The 14,900-nt window shown below is 42.6% G+C and overlaps 1 pseudogene; it reads right to left on the bottom strand.

Annotated features, from left to right (window-relative positions):
* Window positions 1–685: 685 nt before the first annotated feature.
* On the bottom strand, window positions 686–1,865 carry LOC102394308 (annotated as a pseudogene).
* Between the last annotated feature and the right edge of the window lie 13,035 nt (window positions 1,866–14,900).

The raw sequence follows: 14,900 nt of genomic DNA, 5'->3' as shown, positions 1-14,900 counted from the left end.
AGGAAACCTCCCATAAGATTGTTGTTGTCTAATCGCTAAGTCATGTCAGCTAAATATTGGAGAAATAGAAAATACTTCAGTATCAATATTTCCAACAAATATTCAGGGTTGATTTCCTTTAGGATTGACTGGTTTGATCTTCTTGCAGTCCAAGGGACTCTCAAGAGTCTTCTCCAGCACCAAAGTTCAAAAGTATCAGTTCTTTGATGTTCAGCCTTCTTTATGGTACAACTCTCACATTTGTACATTACTACTGGAGAAACCATAGCTTTGATTATATGGACCTTTGTCAGCAAAGTGATGTCTCTGCTTTTTCATATGCTATCTAGGTTTGTTAAAGCTTTTCTTCCAAGGAGCAAGCATCTTTTAATTTCTTGGCTGCAGTCACCATCCACAGTGATTTTGAACCCTAAAAAAATAAAGTCTGTCACTGTTTGCATTTTTTCCCTATTTGTCATGAAGTGATGGGACCGGAAGCCACGATGTTAGTTTTTTAAATGCTGAGTTTTAAGACAGCTTTTTCACTCTTTTTCACCTTCATCAAGAGGCTCTTTAGTTCCTCTTCACTTTCTGCCATTAAGGTGGTACCATCTGCATTTCTGAGGTTGTTGATATTCTCCCAGCAATATTGTTTTTATTAAAAAGATTTATTTATTAGAGACTAATAACTTTAAAGATTGATTTATTTATTAAAATACTGAGTTTATTTCCCAAGTATATTTTTGTCTCCCCACCATTTCATCTGTCTGACCACCACTACTACTATTCCTATCATAACATTCCATACATACTTAAAACCAAGCAAAGGGTGGAATTCCACCTTTAAAAACTAAACAGGCATTTTGGACAATACATTCTTGGCAATGAAATGTGGACAACATTTATCAGACATGATAGGGAAAGTTCTCATTCTGCATTATAAAAAGGACAGCCAGATATCAACTGTTACAGAAATGAAATAAGACGGAAAATTTTTAACAAACTGTTTAAACTATTTTCTTAAAGAGACTTCTTCCACTGCCAGAGATCTTGAATAGCCTCCTGGTCAGTCATCTGGAAACAATTCTTCACGTAATTGATAAACTTGGCTTTCACTTTGGGAAGGGAACCACCTCTTTCTATATTTGCTTGCATTTTTGCTTTAATGTCTTCTGCAGAGCTAGGTCCTTTCAGTGTTTTAGGTGTTTTTTCCTGTTTTTTTGAAGGATTCTTGACCTTTTGATCTTGGTGTTGACAGTTTTGAGTCTTTTCCATTCTGGTTCAACTTTTGTGAATTTTTGGCTCGAGTATCTCATACAGATTTCTTTACTGGAGCTTTTTCTTCAACTTCCTCATCAAAATTGTCATCATCATCACCTTCTTCATCTTCATCAGCAGCAAGCTTTACTTTTTTCTGGGGAATCTTGCTACCACAGAACACTTTCCAGATATACTTAGGAGTTTCACATCCTCCTTCTCTTTATCTTCTGACTGTGCGTCTTCCTCCACAGCTACTAAGTCCTGGTCAGTCCTGGTCAGCACCAGCTGTTCACTGATATGCACAGGCTCTGAACCACACTTCAACTGTAAGACCACAGGTGGTATAATTTCAAAGCTCCCAAGGGAAACTATTGGCTGTATAGACATTTTCAAAGTTGCCAGTGTTACTTTAATTGGACTGCCTTCATAATTCATTGCCTCTGCTTCAACAATGCATAATTCATCCTTTGCTCCAGCCCCTAAACTGACCATTCTTAAAGATAACTGGCGCTCATTTTCATCATTATCCACCTTAAAGTGATAATCTCTGTCAGCCTTTAGTTCACAACTGAAAAGATAGTCTGGGGCCTCGGGGTGTTCATGTCCATCTCCCCTGAATCCTCCATGGGTTGGTGACACGCACTTCAGTGGGAGAGAAACTGGATGGAATTAAATGACTACTGTTCAAACAAGCAGTCATGCAGGATGGAATCACACCCGGTCCCAGCAATCTTGATTTCAACTTGTGATTCATCCTGCCTGGCATTTTCCATGATGTACTCTGCATATAAGTTAAATAAACATGGTGACAATATACAGCCTTGACGTACTCCTTTCCTAATTTTGAATGAGTCCATTGTTCTATATCCAATTCTAACTGTTGCTTCTTGACCTGCATACAGATTTCTCAGGAAGCAGGTAAAGTAGTCTGGTATTTCCATCTCTTTAAGTGTTTTCCACAGTTTGTTGTGATCTACACAGTCAAAAGCTTTAGCGTAGTCAATGAAGAAGAAGTAGATGTTTTTCTGGAACTCTTGCTTTTTCTATGATCCAGTGGATATTGGAAATTTGATCTCTGGTTCCTCTGACTTTTCTAAATCCAGGTTGAACATCTGGAAGTTCATGGTTCATGTACTGTTGAAGCCTAACTTGAAGGATTTTGAGCATTACCTTGCTAGCATGTGAGATGAGCTCAATTGTATGGTAGTTTGAACATTCTTTGACATTGCCCTTCTTTGGGATTGGATGAAAATTGACCTTTTCTAGTCCTGTGGGCACTGCTGAGTTTTCCAAATTCGCTGGCATATTGAGTGCGGCACTTTCACAGCATCATCTTTTAGGATTTGAAATAGCTCACCTGGAATTCCATCACCTCCACTAGTTTTGCTCATAGTGATGCTTCCTAAGGCCCACTTGACTTCACATTCTAGGATGTCTGGCTATATGTGAGTGACCACACTATCATGGTTATCTGAGTCATTAAGACCTTTTTTGTATAGTACCTTTGTGTATTCTTGCCATCTCTTCTTAATCTCTTCTGCTTCTGGTAGGTCCTTATCATTTCTGTCCTTTATTGTGCCCATTTTTGCATGAAATATTCCCTCATATTTCTAATTTTCTTGAAGAGATCTCTAGTCTTTCCCATTCTATTGTTTTCCTCTATTTCTTTGCATTGTTCACTTAAAAAGGCTTTCTTATCTCTCCTTGCTATTCTCTGGAACTCTGAATTTAGTTGTGTATATCTTTCCCTTTCTCCTTTGTTTTTCACTATTCTTTTCTCAGTTATTTGTAAGTCCTCTTCAGAAAACCATTTTGCTTCCTTGCATTTCTTTTCCTCTGGGATGGTTTTGGTCACCACCTCCTGAACAGTGTTATGAACCTCTGCTCATAGTTCTTCAGACACTGTCTATCAGATCTAATCTCTTATATCTGTCACTTTCACTGTATAATCATAAGGGATTTGACTTAGATCATGCCTGAATGGCCTAGTGATTTTCCCTACTTTCTTCAATATAAGTCTGAATTTTGCAGTAGGGAGCTCATGATCTGAGTCACAGTCAGCTCCAGGTCTTGCTTTTACTGACTTTATAGAATTCCTCCATCTTCGACTGCAAAGAATATAATCAATCAATCTGATTTCGGTATTGGCCATCTGGTGATGTCCATGTGTAGAGTTGTCTCTTGTGTTGTTGGAAGAGGGTGTTTGTTTTGACCAGTGTGTTCTCTTGACAAAACTCTTTTAGCCTTTGTCCTGCTTCACTTTGTACCCTAAAGCCAACTTTACCTGTTGCTCCAGGTATCTCTTGACTTCCTACTTTTGCATTCCAATCCCCTATTTAACCCCCCAAGTTGTAAGTAATTATTTTATGCATGCTAAGTCACTTCAGTCGTGTCTGACTCTCTGTGACCTGAATCTTTGTGACCTAACTCTTTGTGACCCTATGGACCACAGCCCTCCAGGCTCCTCTGTCCTTGGGATTTCCAAGGCAAGAATTCTGGAGTGGGTTGCCATTTCCTTCTCCAGGGTAATCTTCCCAACCCAGGGATCAAATCTGCATCTTTTAAGTCACCTGCATTGGCAGACAGGTTCTTTACCTCTAGCACCACCTGGAAAGCACTGTTAAGTTAATCATATTTCCATTATGGCTTGCAATTATAATTATCTTTTATTTTTTGACTGCTATTAATTGTGATAGCTGATAAACATCTCTTACTGTTGTGATTATGTATCTTTGTTTTAATACCATTGTATCATGACTGGTCAACAGAAAATAATAGAATTCTATATCACTGAAACTACCATTTAATAGAAAAATTTGCATTCAGTTTTTAAAATCCAGATGCAGATTAGAATTATCTTGGATATTTTTGAAAAAAAAAAAACAAACAAATTGGCCTGGTATTTTTTTTCCTCCAAACCTCCAGATGTGATTCTAATGAGCAGCCATGTTTAAAAGCAACTGGACTGTATGATTATCTTTTATTTTTATCCAGTGTGTTTTTGACTTCCCAGGTGGTACTAATGGTTAAGAACCTGCTTGCCTAATGCAGAAGACATAAGAGACATGAGTTTGATCCCTGGGTCAGGAAGATGCCCTGAACAAGGGAATGGAAACCCATAGCGTCAAAAACAGTCAGACACGACTGAGGCAATTTAGCATGCACAGTATAGGTTTTGTTCAAATTTCACAAAATATTTTGCTAGTGTCCACGATTTGTTTTCATATCGTATTCAAGATTTCACATTGTATTTAGTTGAAATGAGCAGCTTTAGCTGCATGCAACAAATTCTGATAAATTCTCTTTTCATTTTTATTTTTACAAATAGTTTCTAATGTTTCTTGTTATGCCTTCTTAGAAACACCCATCATTTAAAAGTGGACATTGAACTTCCAAATACATGGAGTTTTAAAATTAGTTTTGATATTAATTTTTCATTTTGACATTAGTTTTTCACTTAAATGCTTTCTTCTCTTCAATCACCTCTGTGTTATTTCAGTTTTTTAATCTTCTTGAGGCTTTCAATGGCTAAGTCAAAGATTTCTCTTGGTAACTGTCAGATTACAGTTAAAAAATATGTGGGTTATTTTCAAATATCTTTTGATATTGTATTCTAACATAGTTCTACAGTGATAGAACAGATTCTGTATGATTTTAATACCTTTAGACCATGACATTTTTGCATCTTGTTTTATGTCCCTGGATATGTTCCAGTGTCTCCTGGTTATAGCCTATGGGAACTTGAATAAAGTTCATACCCTGCTGTTGTGTGAAAATTGTATAAATCTTAATTATATTGAATTGGTTAATAATGCTTTTCAGGTCCACTATATCCTTCTACTTTTTTTCTGTCCATTCTATTAATTTTTGAAAGAGTGATATTGAAACTTCAATTAAAAACCTTAATTTATCTACTTAAAAATAATGTTAATATATAATGGAGCTATATGTAACTTTGTTCTGAATTTTCCAAGTCTCTTGTAAATGTGTTATCATACTTTCATAATTTAAAAAATTAAAGTTTAAAAAATCTGCAAAGAATAAATGCTGGAGAGGCTGTGGAGAGAAGGGAACCCTCTTGTACTGTTGCTGCTGCTGCTAAGTCACTTCAGTCATGTCCAACTCTGTGTGACCCTATAGACGACAGCCACCAGGCTCCCCCATCCCTGGGATTCTCCAGGCAAGAACACTGGAGTGGATTGCCATTTCCTTCTCCAATGCAGGAAAGTGAAAAGTGAAAGTGAAGTCGCTCAGTTGTGCCTGACTCTTAGTGACCCCATGGACTGCAGCCTACCAGGCTCCTCTGTCCATGGGATTTTCCAGGCAAGAGCACTGGAGTGGGGTGCCATTGCTTGGATATAAATTAATAGCCATTATGGAGAAGAGTGGCTATTAATTTATATCCCACTAACAGTACAAGAGGGTTCCCTTCTCTCCACAGCCTCTCCAGCATTTATTCTTTGCAGATTTTTTTAATAGCCATTATGGAGAAGAGTGACTTCCCTGGTGGCTCAGATGGTAAAGCGTCTGCCTACAATGCGGGAGACCTGGGTTCAATGCCTGGGTCAGGAAGATCTCCTGGAGAAGGAAATGGCAACCCACTCCAGTACCCTTGCCTGGAAAATCTGATGGACGGAGAAGTCTGGTAGGCTACAGTCCATGGGGTCACAAAAAGTCGGACATGACTGAGTGACTTCACTTCACTTATGGAGAAGAGTATGGGTATTTCCTTAAAAATTAGAAATAAAACTACCAGATGACCCAGCCATCCCACTACCGGGCATATAACCTAAGAAAAACATAATTGAAAAAAACACATGTACTCCAATGTTCATTGTAGCACTATTTACAATAGCTAGGACACACAAGCCACCGAGATGTCCATTGACAGATGAATGGATATAGGAACTGTGGTGCATGTACACAAGGAAATATAACTCAGGCATAAAAAGGAACAAATCTGAGTCAGTTCTAGAGAGGTGTATAGATCTAGAGTCTGTTATACAGAGTGAAGTAAGTCAGAAAAAGAAAAACAAATAGCATATATTAGCACATATGTATGGACTCTAGAAAAATGATACTGATGAAACTATTTGCAGAACAGGAGTAGAGACTCCAACATACAGAACAGACTTGTAGACACAGGGAGAGCAGGAGAGGGTGGGACAAATTGAGAGAGTACAATTGAAATAAATACATTACCATGTGTGAAATAGATAGCTAGTGGGAAGTTGTTGTACAGTGCAGGGATTTCAGCCTGGTACTCTGTGAAAACCTAAAGGGGTGGGATGGGGTGGGAGCGGGGAGAGAGGTTCAAGGGGGCTGGGACACGTGTATACCTATGGCTGATTCATGTTGATGTATGGCAGAAACCAATATAACATTTTAAAGCAATTATCCTCCAATTAAAAAGCAAATAAAAAAAGAATATGCACATGCAATAAAACTACAAAGACACATTGTATTAATGTCATGTTCTGATATTCATATTATATTACAATTATGTTAAATGCAACCATTGGTGAAAATTGGATGAAAGGTACGCAAGGACCTGTCTGTACTGTCTTTGCAACTTCCTGCTACTGCTGCTGCTAAGTCACTTCAGTCGTGTCCGACTCTGTGTGACCCCATAGACGGCAGCCCAGCAGGCTTCCCCGTCCCTGGGATTCTCCAGGCAAGAACACTGGAGTGGGTTGCCATTTCCTTCTCCAATGCATGAAAGTGAAAAGTGAAAGTGAAGGCGCTCAGTCGTATCCGTCTCTTAGCGACCCCATGGACTGCAGCTACCAGGCTCCTCCGTCATGGGATTTTCCAGGCAGGAGTACTGGAGTGGGGTGCCATTGCCTTCTCCGTTGCAACTTCCTACGAGTCTATAATTACTTAAAAACATTACTTGCTCTCTGCATAATGGGTGACATCAGCCCTCAGTCAAGAAGAAGCCCACTTCTGGCATTATGCCTTATGAACACCATCATCTGTCAGTTATCACACTTATTTAAACATATAGTCCCTGCTATGGACTGAACATTTTTGTTGCCCCCAAAATTCTTATGTCAAAACCTAATCCCAATATGGTGGTATATAAGGTTTTAGGTTTGTTCCCAGGTTGATTAATATTCCCTCCCCCCGCTCCATCCAGCTACTGCAATTACTTCAGTTCAGTCGCTCAGTCGTGTCTGACTCTTTGTAACCCCATGAGTCGAAGCATGCCAGGCCTCCCTGTCCATCACCAACTCCCGGAGTTCACCCAAACTCACATCCATCTAGTCGGTGATGCCATCCAGCCATCTCATCTTCTGTCGTCCCCTTTTCCTCCTGCCCCCAATCCCTCCCAGCATCAGAGTCTTTTCCAATGAGTCAACTCTTCACATGAGGTGGCCAAAATATTGGAATTTCAGCTTTAGCATCAGTCCTTCCAAAGAACACCCAGGGCTGATCTCCTTTAGAATGGACTGGTTGGATCTCCTTGTGGTCCAAGGGACTCTCAAGAGTCTTCTTCAAAACCACAGTTCAAAAGCATCAATTTTTCGGTGCTCAGCTTTCTTTATGGTCCAACCCTCAAATCCATACATGACCACTGGTTATGCGTGGTTATGCCTTCACCTACTCGGCTAGCATGTACACTACATGATATCAGAAACTTGCTTGTTTATCTAGGATGCCTAGTGGAGGGTGGGTATGTAGTAGTGCTCAGAGAGTGCTACATCGGCGAATGCAGGAATGAGGCGTGGATTTGTGTGCCCATTGTGGTCATCAGTGAGGCCAGAGAATCTTTACACATCCCTTCTCTGAATTCAGGCAGTGTTCTTGCTCTCCTTTCCACCTCTCCTTAGACGTGGATCCTCCCATAAGGGCCCCCTTGTCACCCCCTACTCCTGTACTTCAGGATTTTCAGGTTAGATTTCCCCACGTGGGTTTTACTCTGGGTGTGAAACTTGCACTTCCTCCTCTTCTGGATTCCTAGTGTATTTTTGTTTTTCATGCACACCTCCCCACTTCTGGGACTCAGGCCTGCTATACTTCCTATAGTCCTCTCACTCTGGGAACTGTCACCCTCTTCTGTCCTGCCCTTTGCTGAGTGGTGAGGATTCAAGATTGCCTAGGTTATGGTAGGAAGACGAAGGTCAGGTGCAGTCTGGACTGGAGAGAAGGGGTGGGATTTGACTGCGTAGAAAGTAGAGATTGGTGAATGGTAGGGAAGTGTGTAAATTTGTCAGTACCTGTTCCTGGCATACCTCCCTCTCTGTTCTCTGAAACCCAGAGCCATGAAGGGGTGCCTCAAGCTTGGCAATGTTTAGCAATATGCTTGCCAAGCTTTTCAGCTGGGAAGCTGGCATCCTGTTTCAGACCTTTCTAATCGCTTCCCAAAGTGCCCCAGTTCCACCACAACTCTCATGCCTGTAACCAAAGGATCTGTTGCTGCTGCTAAGTCAGTTCAGTTGTGTCTGAATCTTTGTGTCCCTATGGACTGTAGCCTGCCAGGATCCTCTGTCCTTGGGGTTCTCCAGGCAAGAATACTGAAGTGTGTTGCCATGCCCTCCTCCAGGGGATCTTCCTGACCCAGGGATCAAACATTTCCTGCTTCGACAGGCATGTTCTTTACCACTAGTGCAACACGGGAAGCCCAACCAAAGGAGACAAATCTGCAAAGTGCTGGCATAGTGGCAGCCAGTGGTGAGGGTAAGCCTCTTATTCTGGTGGATTTTACCCATTTGTTGACTCATTTTTTACCCATTCATTCAGCACATCTTTACTGAATACCCTACTAAAGTGCCTGGGATCCCTCAGGAAAAAACATAGGATATGTTTCATAAGAGGATATGCAAATGAACAGGCACCATCATTAGTCATCAGGGAAATATGGATTAAAGCCCCAGTGAGATTCTTCTTCATATCCACGAGCCATTAGAGATAGTTGAAATTAAAAGCCTGACAGTAAAAAGTGCTGGCAAGCATATGGAGCAACTGGAATTCTCGTATGGCATTGGTAGATGTGTAACTTGGTACACTTTTGAAAACCATTTGTCATTATCTACTAATGCTGCATATATATATACCTTATGATCTGGAAATTTTACTCCTTGATATATATCCATAAATGAGTACATATGTCCACTAAAGACATAGAAATGTTCATAATGGCCCCAAACTCACACAGATTTTATATATATATATATATATATATATATATATATAGTATATATTCATACAATACTACACAGGAGAAAAAAGCAATTAAACAAAGAAAACAAAACAAATGACTGATAACACTTCACAACCAACATGGGTAGATGTCACAGACATAAAATTGAGCAAAAGAAATATGCTATATTATTTCCTGTGGGCCTCCCTGGTGGCTCAGTGGTAAAGAATCTTCCTGCCAAAGCAGAAGAGGTGGGTTCAGTCCCTGGGTCAGGAAGAGCTCCTGGAGAAAGGAAAATGGCAACCCACTCCAGTATTCTTGCCTAGGAAATCCCACGGACAGAGGAGCCTGGTGGGCTACAGTCCACGGAGTTACAAAGAGTCAGACATGATATAATGACTGAGCAGCAACAACAACAGCAACACTATTTATGAAAGTGAAGTGAAAGTTTCATACATATTTAAAAACATGCAGAACTAACCACTGGGAATAAAAGTAACAGTAGGGATTACTTCTTGAGGGTATTGACAGAAAGTAGCACAGGAGAACCTTCTGAGGTGAAGGAAATGCATTAAATCATCACCTGGATGGTTTTCACTCAACTGTATAAATAAATACACACAACTTCATCAACTAAGATATCTGCACTGTGACATATATAAATTATACACTAGTAAAAATGTAAACAAATTTTAAATCATGAAGTACCTATGTGCTAAAATTAATTTTTTTTTCCTAAGCTAGAAAAAAGGAGGAGAGAGGCCACAGAAGATGAGAGAGGAAAATAAAACGACTGTGTAGTATGTCAAGTGATGAAAAGCATTCTGGAGAAAGAGAGGAGAGTACAGAGCAGGAGGAGATCTGGGAAGGGGCTAGAACCCAGAGGGAAAGGGTGAAGGAGAAGTCAGGGGCGGGGCTGATGGGAATTCAGGCTGACATCTACTGAGAACCTCCCTGTCCCACAGTCCACGTGCGTCACTTCTTGTACCTGATGAAGGCCTTAGAAGCCCTGAAGTGAAGTGAAGTGAAAGTCGCTCAGTCATGTCCGACTCTTTGCTGGTGGAGGTGATGGAATTCCAGTTGAGCTATTTCAAATCCTGAAAGATGATGCTGTGAAAGTGCTGCACTCAATATGCCAGCAAATTTGGAAAACTCAGCAGTGGCCACAGGACTGGAAAAGGTCAGTTTTCATTCCAATCCTAAAGAAAGGCAATGCCAAAGAATGCTCCAACTACTGCACAATTGCACTCATCTCACACGCTAGTAAAGTAATGTTCAACATTCTCCAAGCCAGGCTTCAGCAATACGTGAACCGTGAATTTCCTGATGTTTAAGCTGGGTTTAGAAAAGGCAGAGGAACCAGAGATCAAATTGCCAACATCAGCTGGATAATGGAAAAAGCAAGAGAGTTCTAGAAAAACATCTATTTCTGCTTTATTGACTATGCCAAAGCCTTTGACTGTGTGGATCACAATCAACTGTGGAAAATTCTGAAAGAGATGGGAATACCATACCACCTGACCTGCCTCTTGAGAAACCTATATGCAGGTCAGGAAGCAATAGTTAGAACTGGACATGGAACAACAGATTGGTTCCAAATAGGAAAAGGAGTACACCAAGGCTGTATATTGTCACCCTGCTTATTTAACTTATATGCAGAGTACATCATGAGAAATTCTGGGCTGGAAGAAGCACAAGCTGGAATCAAGATTGCCAGGAGAAATATCAATAACCTCAGATATGCAGATGATACCACCCTTATGGCAGAAAGTGAAGAGGAACTAAAAAGCCTCTTGATGAAAGTGAAAGTGGAGAGTGAAAAAGTTGGCTTGAAGCTCAACCTTCAGAAAACAGAGATCATGGCATCTGATCCCATCACTTCATGGGAAATAGACAGGGAAACAGTGGGAACAGTGTCAGACTTTATTTGGGGGGGCTCCAAAATCACTGCAGATGGTGACTTCAACCATGAAATTAGAAGACGCTTACTCCTTGGAAGAAAAGTTATGACCAACCTAGATAGCATATTCAAAAGCAGAGACATTACTTTGCCAACAAAGGTCCATCTAGTCAAGGCTATGGTTTTTCCTGTGGTCATGTATGGATGTTAGAGTTGGACTGTGAAGAAAGCTGAGCAGCGAAGAACTGATGCTTTTGAACTGTGGTGTTGGAAAAGACTCTTGAGAGTCCCTTGGACTGCAAGGAGATCCAACCAGTCCATTCTAAAGGAGATCAGTCCTGGGATTTCTTTGGAGGGAATGATGCTGATGCTGAAACTCCCGTACTTTGGCCACCTCATGCGAAAAGTTGACTCATTGGAAAAGACTCTGATCTGGGAGGGATTGGCGACAGGAGGAAAAGGGGATGACAGAGGATGAGATGGCTGGATGGCATCACTGACTCGATGGACCAGAGCCTGAGTGAACTCCGGGAGTTGGTGATGGACAGGGAGGCCTGGCGTGCTGCGATTCATGGGGTCGCAAAGAGTTGGACACGACTGAGTGACTGAACTGAAGTGAACTGATAGCTGTTCTATTCCCAGTTTTTTTTAATATAAATTTATTTATTTTAATTGGAGGTTAATTAATTTATAATATTGTATTGGTTTTGCCATACATAAACATGAATCTGCCATAGGTATACACATGTTTTAAGGAATCTCAGGAAAGGAGACACAGATGTAAAGAACAGAATTTTTGACTCAGTGAGAGAAGGTAAGGATGGGATATTTGAGAGAATAGCATTGAAATATGTACATTATCATATGTAAAACAGATGACCAGTGCAAGTTCGATGCATGAAGTAGGGCACCCAAAGTGCTCTGAGTCAACCCAGAGGGATAGGTACAGAGGGAGATGGGAGTGGGGTTCAGGATGGGGGGGACATAAGTATACCTGTGGCCGATTCATGTTGATGTATGGCAAAACCCATCACAATATTGTAGAGTAATTATCCTCCAATAAAAATAAATTAATTAATTGAAAAAAACATGTACATATATTAATTGATTAAATTCAATTCTTGCTTATAAACCAACAAAAAAATAATATCCACTATTGGATTGTTGGGGAACCCTCATCCTCTTTGGCAGGGTGCCTCCGTGTTGCCAGGGCCCAGGGTGTGGGTTTAACATCACTCTTGCTAATCTAGCTTTGAGGTTCTTTCACTGACTTGCCACCCACACACCTGGAGGTAGGTCCTTGTTACTTTTGTTTCCCCGTGAGGAAGCCAAGGCTCACAGGAAGGAGTCGGGCTTAACTGAGGCCTGATTGTGTTGGCTTGCATGTGTCTAAGCTGAGGATGATTCCAGCACTGCCTGGCTTCTGAGTATCCACTGAGCTGTGTTTCCTCGGGGAGATCCTTGCAGGTCTATAGCCTGGAAGAAATGCGACCAACATTTGACTCAAGCCCTCATACTGCATTGACTGAACAGGTGTGCACACAGACACCACACGCAGGAACCCAGCCAAGCGAGACGAGCAAGCAAATTAGCTTTCGAGAGTAATCAGCGCCGAGGCAGGGCTGCCACAGAACCCCAGGCCTGAGAGGTGGACTTCCCTTCAGAAAGGCGGGGATCAGGCTTGTAAGGTGTGTCTTGGTACCCATGTTCCCCAGAGCTGGGGCCTGACTATGAAGGCTAGGACTGCCAGCTTCCTAGGCACTTGAGCCTTTGTTGGGGGGTGAGGTCTGCTTGTAGGGATTCTCTTAACCTTGTCAAGCATCCTGGACTTGTTCTCCAGTTTACTCAGAGCTGGGAGTCTGTCCTGGAGAGGGGCTTCTTCTGGGGGGACGTCTGTGCTAGAAGAGTCTATGCTGAGAGAGTACCCTGGGGGCCCTAGCCTGGGGGAGCCTGTACTAGGGGACCTGTGCTGGGGGACTCTGTTCTTGAGGGGACTGTGCTGGGGGGATACTTTCCTACTTGCCATCTTCTGCTCAGGGAAAAGGCCCCTCAAAGTGTGGGCTGAAGATGAACTGTTCATAGTCTCCTGAGGATTTAACCTGCTCACTATGAGCAGGGCTTGTGGAGGCTGGGAGGTTATGAGATCAGGTCAGGGAGGATTCAGGAGCTAGAAGGAGCAAGACATTGAGCCAGGGAGACATTGGGTAAGGGAGTCCTGCCTGCAGTCCTATCCTTCACCCCCTGCACTTTGCCTTCCTCTTTCTGTACCCGCTCAGTCCCTCCTCCACCCCTTGCCCTGGGGTGTGAGAACCACCTGATGGGAAAACTCACACCTTCTGCATCCCACACAGTAGTAGACAATCACGGAGCCATACCTTTATGCCCCCCTCTTGGTGGAGTTCAGAGTGAAACAGACATGGTGGCTGGGCTATATGGGCCTTGCACCTACCTTCCCACTCTCCTCTGCAAGCGTAATACTGAACATCAAAATCTGCCTGCAATGTGGGAGACCTGGGTTCAATCTCTGGGTTGGGAAGATCCCCTGAAGAAGGGAAAGGCTACCCACTCCAGTATTCTGGCCTGAAGAATTCCATGGACTGTATAGTCCATGGGGTCACAGAGTCTGACACAACTGAGTGACTTTCACTTTCAAAAACTGCACGGAGACCTTTGAATGGGTAGGACAAGCACGGGAGGTGGAGAGGAGAAAGAACATGGAGTCAGGAGGAGAGCGTGGCACTAAGCACAAACCCTGACTCTATACAGCTCCAGATCCACCTGCCTCGGACCCTTGTGCAGACTGACTGGATAACCGCAGGTCATGCATGCCTCTGAGACATGTCCTCCTCTGTCTGTATCAGCACCCAGGAAAAAGGTAGACAGACTGTTCTTGAGGACACCCCAGGATCATCTCAGCCTTGTGAGATGAAATGATGGGCTGCGGGGAGAGGGGTCCCTCCTTTTGTCACAGATGAGGGATCAGTCCCATCCCATCCCAGCCCTTGTACCAGCTCATGAGTGTCAGCCTCAGGAAAGACATGGCCAGGAAGGCGTGTTGGTCCAGACAGAAGAGGACCAGGCCTCAGGTCAGGGGGAGGTGAACACATCCTCTTTGGGGGTGGCAGGCTGGTTAGAGGAGGGGTTACTTACAGGGTCTGCCAAGTTCATCCTAAAAGGCTGTGCCATGAGAGAAGGTGAGGGGCCACCCACCTGAGAGTCTGCTTGAGGTAGGGCATGTGCACAAGGTCAGGGCCTGAGCCGAGCTGTCAGCATCTGAGAGAATGGATGGAATCAGAGTCTTGGACAAGGATATACCCATTGTGTTATCATGCCACTGGGCTTCCTGGTCTCACTTCCCCCTGCTTTTTCAGGTCTCCACTGACAGGCCCTACTGGAGTGAAGGGAGAAAAGGGTGGGATTTAAGGGCTGTTGGCCAAAACTAAATGCTAAGGCTTGTTTCCCTTCTCTCAGCAGACACCTGGGAAGAAATCCTTTTGATGCAATAGGTGCATCTGCAGGAGTGTGCCAATCAGTGACCCAGCAAGAGCAGACCACCTAAGGCTGAGTGGGTGGGGCAAGCCCTTCGTTTCTACCTCCTACCAAGTCTCTCCACCTAGC

Source organism: Bubalus bubalis, chromosome 9, assembly GCF_019923935.1.
Source record: "Bubalus bubalis isolate 160015118507 breed Murrah chromosome 9, NDDB_SH_1, whole genome shotgun sequence".
Taxonomy (NCBI): domain Eukaryota; kingdom Metazoa; phylum Chordata; class Mammalia; order Artiodactyla; family Bovidae; genus Bubalus; species Bubalus bubalis.
Note: the sequence above shows the minus strand (reverse complement) of the source record. Positions and strands in the feature narration are given on the sequence as shown.